We start from the raw sequence: 13,812 nt of genomic DNA on the forward strand, positions 1-13,812 counted from the left end.
CCAACCCCCAATTACTAAGCTGATACTTTTAAGAATTCAACAAGGAAATGCAAAAATTTGCATAAAAGTACCTTACTGAACATGTCTTTCCTTTAAATAACCACAGTAGTACTCTCATGAGGTCAAGCAAACTATTTGAAGCCCCAGTAAATGACATGTTTTCCTTACTTTGTTTGGAAAAAAACTGTAGATTTTCAATCTTCTCTAAAAACATCATCATCATCATGATATGGATTATAATTATTCTATAACCACCCACTTTAATAATACATGCTGACAATGTTAAAACAACAAATGGAATGCCTTACAATGCTTTAAGCTCTTCTCTTACTAAACACACAATTCTAAATCTTACCACAAGCCTTTTATTCTTGATTCACAATCAAATCCTTTTATCAGTTATTCTCAGCACTTACTGTCGTTCATTCAATAAATCCAATCTTAGACGGCTATAAATACCTTCCCTGCTTCTCTATGTGTCTTAAGGGAAACCAGAGAATAAGCAGAGATGGAGCTGTCATTAAGAGTATGCACAATACAATTAGGCTTTGTTATATACCAAGTTTTGCTACAATATCCGATTTGTAACTTTTACCCATTTCTGTTGAACTCTAATAAAGAAAAGGTGTTCAATAAATACCTACTGTCATGATGAGCATGATAATAAAGATGGTAACACTGGGGAAACACTTATTAGCTACCAGGTACTGTTTTATTTAATTATCATCACTATAATAATAGTCGTGTTTTCTGAAGAAACTAAGTGAGAAAAGTGAAGTATCTTCTCCAAATTAACACAGCCAGCATATTGAATACAGGCAGTTTGCCCTTAGACTCCAGGTTCTTAATGACTGTTTCCAAATGATAAAACAGATTACTTTCAAGAACCAATATGCCAATGTTTCACAAGATGCTTAGTTGCAAACAACTTAATCTACTCAATCTAGTTTTAAGAAAAACGGAAATTTACTAAAGGTTTTAGACATCTCACGGAATTTACCACAGAACCAGAAAATCAAGTTCAGAGGCCTTATAACCAAGAACAAAGTCCCAACCATACCACAGGAGTGCTCCCCTCACCCTACAGCAACTTCCAGGACCTGTCCAGGGTACTGAGCCTTCTGCCGATGGCGTCCAACAACCGGTTACCCCCACTGCAACACCTGCCAAAAGAATGGAGCCTAAACACAAAGTCATTTTTACCCTAAAATTCACCATTCAAAATCAAAGTTCAATTTGGCAGATCTGAGTTCATCACTCGACAAAGTTAACATGCAACTATTGGCTGTAAGTGAATAAAATTTAAAGTAAAAAAAATATATAAAGTTATATTGATAGTACATTTATAATTACAGTCTCAAGTAAGCCTATGCCCAAGATCTAAAATCGAAGGCACAATTGTTTAAAAAAAATAAAAAAAGTATGGGTTTTGGTTTATAATTGATTTCTTCATCTTTTTTTTCCCTGATTTTAATGCTATTTACATAAGAAATAAAAATTTCAGGGGAAAAAAACATACATTTCCTTTGGCATACATACAATATCCTAAAAATGTGACTGGGTTTCATGTCTGTTCTCAAAATAACACAACCCAACCAAAAAACACAAAATTCATATCCCAAAAGCTGCAAACGTCCTAAAAAAAAAAAAACCTGCAAAATTTTATAGAACTGCGGCTTACATTGCATTAGATTATATTAGATTCTCCCCAAATCTGAATGTGTACCCTGCACATCAGCAGCTCCATGCAACTATGTGTCTCAATATTTAGAAATGGCTCAATTTGATATAAGAAGCTTCAATTATCTTCTCAGCATCAAAATGGCCTCTCCAGATCAGAGGAAGTCAGAAAGGCTGCCTTCCCTGATACAAACACTGACGTGATTCAAGACAGGACCCAACTGGGGAAGTGCTCCCTGCCCCTGACTAAAAGGCCAGGCTCTGCCCCGTTCCTGCTAGAGCTACTTGACCTTACCCTGGGGTCTGCCCACAACTTCCTGACCAGCCCTAACGTCAGGTGGGAAGAATGTGTGTACCTCTGGCCAAATACTCTGGCACCCAAAGATAAGTACCATTTGCTGTTACCCTGGCCCCTTATATTTCCTCAAGTCTACAACCACAGGCCGCTTCGGTGAAATACAGTGCTTCCCAGCTCTCCTGTGTATGTAGGTCTTGTCTTTAGAAATCTAGCTAGAATTACAGTTACTCAAGAATTTGCTCATGCCAGGAACCTGTCACCAAAGCCAACCTGACTGCTGGGCCCTGCTCCCCATGACAGAGGTCCCCACAGCTGCCGTGCTGCTACGAACACTGCCTCTCAGTACTCCACGTTGGCCTGCCAATGAGACATCTGCTTAGGTTTCCTTCCTACCACTTTGTGCCACATTTTTAGTTAAAGAGTAGAGAGGGAGGTCTATAGACAGGTCCAACTGTCCCCACCCCTCCCTCAAGCCCAATGAGGAAAACTGGGTCACCCCCAGTTTCACCCTATATGTGACAGTAAAATTGGCAGAAAACCTATTTTGCATATAAACTCTTACCATTAGGGAACATATACTGAAATCTATTTTTAAGCATAAGCACAATGAAAAAGATCAAAAGAGGGTGACACCATGATGAAAGAAACAAACACTTCACTTTGAAAAGTTTTTCTCTTCAAGTTTTCCACACATAAAATTCTAACCACTTATAGGTAGTCATCATTTCAGTGAATTGTATCAAATGAAACAGGAAAAAGAAAGATGCATTCACCATGAGGCTAATTTATGGTTTCACTAAATCCAGCAGACTGAAGGATTTCATTTAGTCTATCATGAATTCCTAGACCAAAGCAATTCTATTAAAAGCCCTTGGAGCTAAAAAAAGAAAAACCTGAACTTATTGTGAGGTCACCCAACAAATACTTTCCCTAAATATTATAATTATGTCAGATACTGCCCTTCACACAATTTTGAATGGCTAGCACCAATGAATTTGCCCATCTAAAAGGGAGGCCAACAGAATAATTTTTTTAATTTTTACAAAATGTTTATTCTCTGAAATCCAATGCATTCAAAGGATGTTAACACTTAAAATGTTTATCATTTCCACCAACTGCATTATCTTAGTAAACCAAAATAAGCACTTTTATTATAGATGTAGTCAATAATTAATACTTTTTTTTAAAGGACCTAAACTTCCCCCAAATTTCAGCACAGATAGTTTTACTGCATGTTTCACCTAGTAGGTAATTTTTTAAAATAGTGTATAGAAATGAATAGTTTCAAACTGAGTAAATATATATACCATGACATAAAAAAATCAAATCAAAAGCAACTGCCAAGCTAATAATAAGTCAATGAAATAGTAATTGTGGCTTGTACAGATATGTGAAATATTTTCAAAGCTCTTACCAGTTAACCACTAATATGTATCTCCAAAGCTTAGAGCTGGAAGATGAATTTCACAGTAATGTAATTTTAACCACCACTTACATTCACTTTAATATATTACTAAGACATTTACTCTATGTCACCATGGTGCTTTTGAGGGTTCACAATTTACATTTTTAATTTATACATATGTAATTCACTAACATATGGGACAATTCTTACTATTACAAACTAACCCTTAAAAGAAAAATAAAACTCACCTTACAAAGAACTCTAAATATGGTCTGACTTAAAACAGATGAACACAATACAGTTTTTAATATTTTAGCCATTTTCTAAATAACAGCATGTAGACTTGTCTATTTCGTATGTAAAAGCTACAACTTTATTAACTGAAAAATTATGCATTAATTTTCATCAACCATCTTTCTTATCTTTACTAAAATATCCCATGACTTGCTGATTCTGTTTCAGTCAATTCCAAACTGTATTTTTTGGATGTGGGGGAAAAGGGAAGAAACGTGGTAAATACATTGTAAACAGAAATAAGTCCCCTCAAAAAGTAAGCCTTTAAAAAAATATATTTTACTTCTACACTGCTTAACACTTAAAAGTCCATTATAATGTTTCACCTTTAACACTAACAACAAATAAATTACTGTAGGGTCAGTCTGCCCCACCATCCCAGGACCTAAAATTCTAAATATGTGAACGGAAGAGTAAATACATCAACGTTCACTTCTGAAATTTAGCACAATTTATATGATTTGACTAGACTGGTCAAAGCAATTACAAACACACAATTCAGTAGGTAGTTGGTTATTTTGCTTTTGGAGTGGTAAAGAACAGAGAGTGAAAAATGGAGTGAGAAAAAAAATTTTGTTTCCCATTTTAGGGTGGGGAAAATTAAAGGGGAGTTTAAACCTCTGAATTCCATTTGGCCTATGCACTGAGGTCCAAGATGAAATTTTCAGTTTTTCGAATAATCCCCATTCTTCCTTGAATATCAAACCAATTGGTAGTCACATCTCCAAGTACAATCAGAGTTTCACAACTTGTTGAATGAAATATTAGTAAGGTCAGAAAGACTAAATTTCCAACTAGAAAAGAATCCACTCAAGTGTTACATTCAGTTTTCAAATCATTTACCACATGACAACAGATTTGGCTTCAATCGCTCTTGTACATACTCACACCCACAATAGCCACCCCAGCTACTGATCTGCTTTGCAATACAAGGCCATATAGTCAGACATGGCATTCTCCAAGCCAAACTGTAAATAGATTCTAAAAAGCAATTTCTAATTTTACAGAAATGCTTCTTCAAAAAATATTTCCTCTCACTCCCTCATCTCCTATACTGAAGGACATATAATGTCCCTTTTTTTTTTTTTTTTTTTTTTTTTTTTTTTTTTTAGTCAAGCTAACCTGGCAACAAATCTCTGCAAATTAAAACAAAACAAAACAAAAAAGAAAACTTTTACTTTTTATATGTGTGTGTATGTATATATATGTAGATAGATAGATAGGAATCCTCTAGCATTTAAAAATCACATTAGAGGTGAATTTTGGGATCCTATTCCTCACAACTCCAAAATCCACAATGATTTAAGGATATGCTTTCTCCTGTTACCTTCCTGGCTACCCCCTACCCTCCAAAACAATTCAATATAGCCACAGCTCCAGTTTAACAGAAAGAAAGTGAAGTTTTTGAATAGTTTGGTTGTTTTGACTGTTTTTTACTTTGGCGATATGGGTGGCACATACTGCTCTTATGTCATTAGCTCGAGTCACTCCCTGAGGTAGAGCCCTATGGCTAAACTGGCGTCTCTGCTCTGTGATTTTTCCAGCTGTTCTCCCCTGGGAATGGTATTGCCTCAGAAGCCAGAATAAACATTACTAGCCCTTGCTGCTGGCTTCTCACATGGTTTCTCAATGGACTTCTCAGGAGCTCCATTATCTTCATTTTTGGTGGGAGACAATACATTGGAGTGAAGTTCCCGAAGCTGCTACACAAGAACTGAAGATGGCTCTTTAGGGCGCTTCTGACACACTTCAACGTAACTTAACTTCCGGGGTTCCTGTAGAGCCACAGCTGTAGCTGCATTTATGTTACTATTACATGGTGAAGCAGTACTTGCCCTTGATAGCTTTGCAGTAGTTGGAGGAGAAACTGGTCTATTCATCTGGTTGAGACCATCCTTCTGAACAGAGGAATGCTCTAGTAGATCCTTCTCTTGCTGAGTTGTGCTTAAGGCAGTAAGATCAGCTGCACATGGAGAACTGGTACTCATACTGAGTTACTGGCCAGAAGTGCATTCTGTCTGCTCATCTGCAGGCACTGGGCAACTAACTCTCAACTTTCCATTACCCTTTTCTTTGCAGACACCTTTAACATCAGATATCCTATTCTCCAAAATGAGTTCACCTGGCATTCTTGATTAACTTCCAGGTAAAGGTGGAAAATTTGAGGCTAGTAAGTCAAACTTTGGAGTTGGAGTCTTTGATTCAGCTGTTGAAGGATGAGGTCTTGAAATCATCACATTCTCTTCGTCTTTGGCCTCTGAAAAGAGTTCTCCTTCCCTAGCATATTCCCCATTCTGTTCCATCTGCAAAATGGAAGTCTCCTTTTGAAGGTAAATTTGCTCCTGATAACCAGTTACTATACGGTTACGCCATGTAGTTGGAAAGTTTCTTGAACTAGATCTGTTCAACTGTCCATCCCCCCCAATGATACAGAGCCCTCTGCTGAGTGTTCTGAACCATTGGATGACCTAAAATGAGGCTTCACACATTTTTTTTTTTGGAATGGTCGACCCATACTCATAGCATTTGTTTTATACAATCCTGGTGAATTAAAGCCATTCACAAAACCACCACTGGGAAAAGGGAGCCAGTGGTGTCTCAAAGTAAGCTGTAGGATTTGGAGACCAAGACTGAAGCACAATACCATAGACCGAGTACTGTTGGCGAGGGTTACATAGAGCTGCATAAAGACTGGGGAAGTATACCATGCTTGAGTTTGAATGGACTAACTATAGATACTGGAATCCATTAATCGATAACCATTCCTAACAACAACAACAACAAAAAAATATACTGATGGCTTTTATCCTTGCACAACTGGCTTGCCCTGAAATGTTTTAACTTCTTAAGTACTTAAAAGCCTGTTGTGCATATTTGTCCGACTAGAAAGTGATACACCAGTTGCTACTGTGTGCAGACTCACGGTTTATCACTTTGGGGCAGTTTTCTCTTTTGAATGAAGCTTTCACTTCCTCTACTGGTGTTGTTTCAGGAATCTCTTTAAGAATTATAATACAATGCCTATGACTTGGTCTCACTTTCTTACGCTTCTCATCAACTTGCACCATGGGAGAAAATCTTAACACTTAAAAAAGAATTAGATCAGGGTCTACAGTCAACTTTTTTATTTCTTCCATGTTGGCAACTGTCCAAACTGGGATGAACTGATCACTATCCATTTGAGATATCAAGTAAAGATCCTTTGACAAATTTTCTCGTGAAAAACAGAATTCTAATTGTTTCTTCAGACATTCTTTTAGGTCTTCTGTAGAAACTACTGAATTGCTTTCTCCAGAATCATCATATATTTGGTAACTCAGATCTTCTGGTCCTAAAATCATCTCTTCAGTTGATTCCTCAATGCCTATAGTATTTCTTGTGGTTTCACAAGACGAAGAATACATCACTTCATAGTCTTTACAAATACCTTCTGAGAGCTCACATTATCCTCAGGATGAGCACCTGATATAGCTGCTGTTTTACGCAAAGAGCTTTTAGTTCCATGTGTTACTAGGGTGGCACTGGTATTTCCAGGAGCAATTTCTTGTCATACTTTGGCATTAGGATTTAAACCAGTTCCTTTAGATGTTTACCTGCTCCTCGAAAAGCAACATGTTGTCCCCTACTTGGCCCAATTGTTCCTACCACGGCAACTCCAACCAGCTCACATGCCTATGCCCCAATAGAATAATTTTTAAAAATAGTTTTCATTCTGAAATATAAAAAGGTATAATGCTTTTACAATTTCATCTGCCTTATATTCTTGCAACAACACTGGATAAAAGTTGCTGAAGGCTGATATTACTCTATGCAGACTAGATAATGTAGGCTTAGAAAAAAATTACCAAAACATACACAGAAGCATCTAGTTCTAAAATGATATAGAACCTCTAAAAACTCAATGTGGCACCTTCAAATCCCCGAGACTCAACTCCTCCAGTTCACCTTTCCACCATGTCTATGATGTGCCCTCAGCCTGGTGGCTAAAAGATTAGACATGAATTCCAGATAATGAGAAGGAAGAGTCTACGTCAAGCCACTTATGTTTTTCTGTCCACACATCCATTTTCCCTCATTGATACTCTATATTTTCCCACTGGTCCAATGTTACATCAACAATATTTAGCACGGTGACTTGCACATATTGGCCTTCCAAGTGATGACTTCATGAAGAATGACCCTCCTCTTCTCATTCCCTAACACCCGCATACCAAACACACACATCCATTTTAAGGGAAAATGTAAAAACACTACAACTCACAGACACAGACAATGAATGGGCATTGAGACAACATGTGAACACATAATAGAGATGCCATTGCTAAAAGAGCTGTTTTGCTTCCAAACACTGTGGTGACTAATAGTTAGTGATTTTAAGCTTCACAAGAAGATTAAGAGAGTGTGTGCTACTAATTAATTTTTAAGTCTTAGAAATTTTGGCTATATCAAATACAGAAGAAAAGCCTAGTATGTTTTGGCCTCTGCTTTAATTTTGATAGAATGGCTACAATATACAATATTCAAGCAACCAACTGTTATCTTTTAAGATATCAACAAATAGTGAGACTCATGGAAACATTTTCTCAGGGAAAAGATGTTCATGGCCAGAATAAAAATAATAATGCCTAAAAAGAGCACTGTGACCTGTTGCTTATATACTCAGTTACCTCTCCCTAACCCAACTCTCTACCTTTACAATACCCAGGAAGATGATGCAGACTAGTCATTGCAGGCAATTTGTGAAAGCCATATATGAGTCCTGACATAGTCAGACCAAATCCAGAACCAGGGAAGTATCAACATGCCAAGCTCAGTGAAACGCTACATGACTCACCAGCAATCGTAAGGCATGGACTTTAAAACAGCTCTGAATATGGTGAGAAACTTGGTCTCATGCAGCCTCATTGTGACCTTATATCCTAGGAATCCAATCTGATAAAACCCAGCCCGTCTATCTCTACATAGATGGGGTGAGGTTCACCCACAAGGGATAGAAAATATGATCCCAAATAACTATGAATTAGGTAAGTCAGGGATATTTGTCTTTCCCCATAAGATCGGCCTCTTCCACTATAGCAATTTTTCTCCAGGAAGTCCTTGGGACCCAGGCTCCTCTCAGCTCACCCCTCTATCAGCCCACGATTAAGACTGTGGCATGTGCATTCCAGAAAGCAAGATTGATAAAGTATCTTGAAGAAGAGAGACAAGGGCTGTCTCTTAAGGAAGCCTCCACATGAAACTAAGCTGCCACATGAAACTTATGCTTCTCTGCAATAGCCAGAACTCAGTTCCATGGCCATGAAATATACAAAGATGCCTCTGTTCTTGGAAGTCATGTTCCTGGTCAAAAATGGAGGATTCTATCATACCAGAAGAATGAGAAAATAGACACCTGGGAAAAACTACAGTTTCTATCATGGGCACAGCACTCTATCCAAGTGAACTCAACAATCATAAATGAAGCTGTTACAATTCTGAACAATGTACCATGGGTAAAAGTTTCTTCACAACTTCAAAGTTGTCTTGACCCACTTAACTGATCCAACAAACAAGCCATTTTAAACTACTACTATACGTTATTCCTTTGAATTGCCTCTAATAATTATGAATTTCATTTCATAACCACCATTGATGAATAGCAGAATGTAGGGCTAGAGATACCACCAATAAAACAACTTCATACTCATTTGATAAAATGCAAACACCTTGCTGATATTTTTAGAACAAGACACAATCAATTCCGTTTAGTAAAACATTTACCAAATTTAGTAATGAAGTATTTGATTTCCCAAAACACAAACTCTGTTTCTCCTATTCTCCAAGATAATGATAACACTAAGAAAATTTTAAAAGCAGTTGACTTTACGAGGTATGGACATTTCATTTCATTTCAAAAGAGATGTAGGGATACCTATATTCATTCAACCAACCCATGATAATTCTGTGTAAGTTTCCTTCTCAGTCTCTCTTCATCTCATTAAACCCACCAAAGTACATTAAATAGCTACACATTTAGTAGCCTCTCCCAAAAGGTGGTTAGTTCACTTATTCAGTATTTCAACAAATATTTATCAAACACCTGTTTGTTGACAACTCCCATGTGCTGGAGAGTGGACTCTCAAAAGAGTATGTGACACAGGACTCAGCCTCCCCAAGGGTTTTATACTCAAAAGGCATTGCTTCTGGTAGTAGAAAACACAGTTATTCTCAGAACTAAAGCACTCCCTACTGTCTATTTGAGTACAGGATAGTCAATAGCTATCCTATTTAGTCAGAACAGATTCTCCAACTGTACCTAAACAAATTGCCAAAAAGTGCTAAGACCGCTCCAAAAAAAAGCCTTTTTATAAGTTCTTTCAAATAACTGGTTAAAAAGGATCTTACTCCGGGCGCGGTGGCTGACGCCTGTAATCCTAGCACTGTGGGAGGCCGAGGTGGGTGGATCACGAGGTCAAGAGATCGAGACCAGCCTGGTCAACACGGTGAAACCCCGTCTCTACTAAAAATACAAAAAATTAGCTGGGCATGGTGGTGTGCTCCTGCAATCCCAGCTACTCAAGAGGCTGAGACAGGAGAATTGCCTGAACCCAGGAGGCGGAGGTTGCGGTGAGCCGAGATCGCGCCATTGCACTCCAGCCTGGGTAACAAGAGTGAAACTCCGTCTCAAAAAAAAAAAAAAAGGATCTTACTACAGAATGGTAAGCAGATAATTTGGGTAACGTAATGCTAAGAGAATGAGTCAGAAACATCATCACTCTTGTAACCTTGACCCTGAATTTTGTCTGAAACTTCTACATATTTTTAGTGGCATGTGAGTACAGATGCTACACATGAAAATGGCAACACTTAAAATTCATAGTAGCAAAAACCATTATTCTTCCCACTGGACCCCTTGAACTTTAATAATGTCTGACCTGGTTGGCCAGTAAGTTCTGAAAGCAGACAGAAGAAAATTGCAAGTATTAAACATTGCTGGAATGATTTTTCATTTAGAAAGATGTTACAGTTCTCTTAAAAACAGGTCACCAGTTCTGCGGACACTTAATTTTCTTAAGGGAGTAGCCACTGCAGAGAACAGATACCCACCCTTGTTTATGCCAAGAGAATCTAGCTGAGAACTAGATTCATATATTATCCTTACACATAAAGCAAAAATAAATACACAACCACATACACACTCACACACAGTTATATATAAACCCATCCAAATGAAAGATAAAGTGTGGCAAAATAAGTAGATGTGAAAGAACACTATGTTTTTTCCAAGATAAATGGCACAAAAGCCATCTCATTAACCATCCAAGGGAGATGATATACTATACAACTACATCTAGATAACCACACATTAATAATTTTCACATTACACAACTGAAAAGATTTATAAAGGCACAATTTAAGAATCTACCTTGCTTAAGTCACTTAAAAGAAGCAAAGTGACAAGAGGAACAAGCAATTAGGTATTTCTCTACAACACCACAATTAGAAGTGACTTCCTACATGCCCCTTGCTTTACTCGAATATCATTTCAGCATGCAATTATCCCTGTGCTTTGATGCAGTTGTCATCTGTTTTGTTTTTAATGCAAATACCTACTTACTGATTAAATATTTCCCATATTATAGTTTGTGAACCATTTCTCATATTTTGCTGATAAACTACTTTAGCAAGATAGCCAATCTTTGAGACCCCTTAGACAATATTCAGCCAGAGGAGCTCTAAAGTACATGCCCTGCTTTGACATGTTAGAGAGCTGAAGCACGTGGTCACATAGAATGCTGTATAAGGGAGAAGCTCTCATCTTTTCTCTCTCAGACTGTAGAAGGTTTCCTTTCACAGCTTTACAAAAACACCAGCCTCCAGATTGGCAGGGCATTATCCTGGCACTACATCCTTCTAAAAAGCTTAACACATCCTGTGTGAAAAACAGGAACTCTTTCTATCCACATGGACAAAATGGAGCTCCAAGACAGTAAGTGATTTGCCCAGGGCCATGCTCTTAGCACTACCTCGAAACTGGCTTTGGAAGCCAGACCTCCTAGCTGGTCTGGATCCCCAGACATGGATCTTCTGGCCCAAGAAAGGTGATGGTCTCTTCCCAGCACTCAGCTAAAGAAATACATTTCATAAACCATATCTGGTTAATCACTTTTTAAATGCAATAGAACTGAGTTTAATTTTTTTCTCAAACTCCTGGCTTCAAGCGATCTGCCTGCCTCAATCTCCTTTTTAAAGTGCTAGATTATAGATGTGAGCCACCACACGTGGTCCACTAAGTTTTTCATTTTAAGTTGATAGACTCGTGATTCTTTATAATTATAGTCCTTTTTAAAAATATTATTTTTACTGTTTTACGTAAGTTTTTATTTTTAGCACTTTACTAACATCGCTCCTATCAAATTTTCAATTCAGATGATATGATCAAGATATAATAGGCCAGGCAGGTGTGCTGGCTCACGCCATAATCCCCACTTTGGGAGGCCAAGGTAGGAGGAGCCCTTGAGAACAGGAGTTCATGACCAGCCTGGATAAAAAAGGGAGACCCTATCTGTAAAAATAATTTTCAAATACATGTTAGGCATAGTGGTTGCACACCTGTGGTCCCAAGCTACTCAGGGGGCTGAGCCAGGAGGATCATTTCAACCTATGAGGTTGAGGCTACAGTGAAGCCACAATCATGTCACTGTACTCCAGCCTAGGCAACAGAGCCCAAGACCCTGTCACACATATATATTTGTGTATAACTTTAAAAGGCAGAGTGAAAAGGGGAAAATATTAAAACATGCCTAACTTTTAAAGTTACAATCACGAGATTGCTTGCCAAGTATTTTTTTAACATATCGTCTAAAGAAAAACAACTTTTACCAAAACAGTGTATCAAACAATAATAACTGCACTAAAAAGTGATAACATTTTCTTTATAGAAAGGATACAGATATCTCTATATTGATCTTCCATACCTTCCTTCTGGAAGTAAGACCCTTAAAAAAGAATAACTCAAGGACACCATAAATAAAGTAAAAAAGAGAACAACAGACTCGAAAAAAAATACTTGCAAACCACATATATAAGGCTTGTATCTAGAATATGGAAAGAACTCCTTCAACTCAATAAAAATGACAACACAATTAAAAAATGAACAAAAAATATGGATAGACATTTCTTCAAAAAAGATATATAAATAGCTAATAAACACATAAAAAGATTCTCAACATCATTAATCATTGAGGAAATAGAAATCAATACCACAGTGAGAGACCACTTCATACCCACCAGGAAGGGTATAATCAAAAGGACACAATACACAGGTGTTGATGAGGATTCTGTGACACTGAAACCCTCATACATTCCTACGTGGAAACGTAAAACGACGCACCTACTTTGAAAACCAGTTTATGGTTCCTCAAAATATTAAACCATATGACCCAGAAATTCTGCTCCAAGAGAAACAAAAACATATGTCAACACAAAAATGTATACACTTATGTTCATACAAGCATTAATCATAACAGCCAAAAACGAGAAACAACCAAATGTCTCCAAACTAATGAAAGGATAAACAAAAGGCAGTATATTCATACAACGGAATTTTCAGCAATAAGAAAAAATGAGACAGTATGAACGAATCCCAGAAACATTATGCTAAGTTAAAGCTAGTCGTATTGTATAATACTGATTATATAAAATGTCCAGACAGGCAACTCAATAGAAACAGATAGATTAGTGATTGCCTAGGACTGAGGTGAGCCAGTGGGAGAATGGGGAGCCATGCCTGACAGGTACTGGGTTTCTCTTTGAGCTCATAAAATATTCTCTAAGTAGATAACAGTGACAGACTCACAAGTTTGTGAATATACTAAAAGCGACTGAATTATACACTTAAAAAGGGTGAATGCTATAGTATGTGAATTGTATATCCATAACAGATTACAGTTGAAAAAAGAATATTATATAACATACAGTACACCTAATTTTAAATTGGAATGAAGGAAGGAAGGACAGAAGAAAAAATAAAACGAAGTTAAGAGGGAAGGAGGGAAAGAGAGACACACACACATAGGCAGATCTCAAAGAAGTCAGTCATGGTCGTGGGCACGCTTCTCATGGAACCAGCCTCCAAATGGAATGCAGTCACACA

The 13,812-nt window shown here is 37.4% G+C and overlaps 1 protein-coding gene and 1 pseudogene across 4 annotated transcripts in view; both read right to left on the reverse strand.

The window, feature by feature from the left end:
• CDIN1 (CDAN1 interacting nuclease 1) overlaps positions 1–13,812 on the reverse strand; it is a 275,096-nt gene that overhangs the window by 232,755 nt on the left and 28,529 nt on the right. The gene's annotated exons all lie outside the window — the stretch shown is intronic.
• LOC108311874 lies at positions 4,753–10,132 on the reverse strand (annotated as a pseudogene).

Source organism: Cebus imitator, unplaced genomic scaffold (assembly GCF_001604975.1).
Source record: "Cebus imitator isolate Cc_AM_T3 unplaced genomic scaffold, Cebus_imitator-1.0 Scaffold119, whole genome shotgun sequence".
In the NCBI taxonomy this organism is placed as follows: Eukaryota; Metazoa; Chordata; class Mammalia; order Primates; family Cebidae; genus Cebus; species Cebus imitator.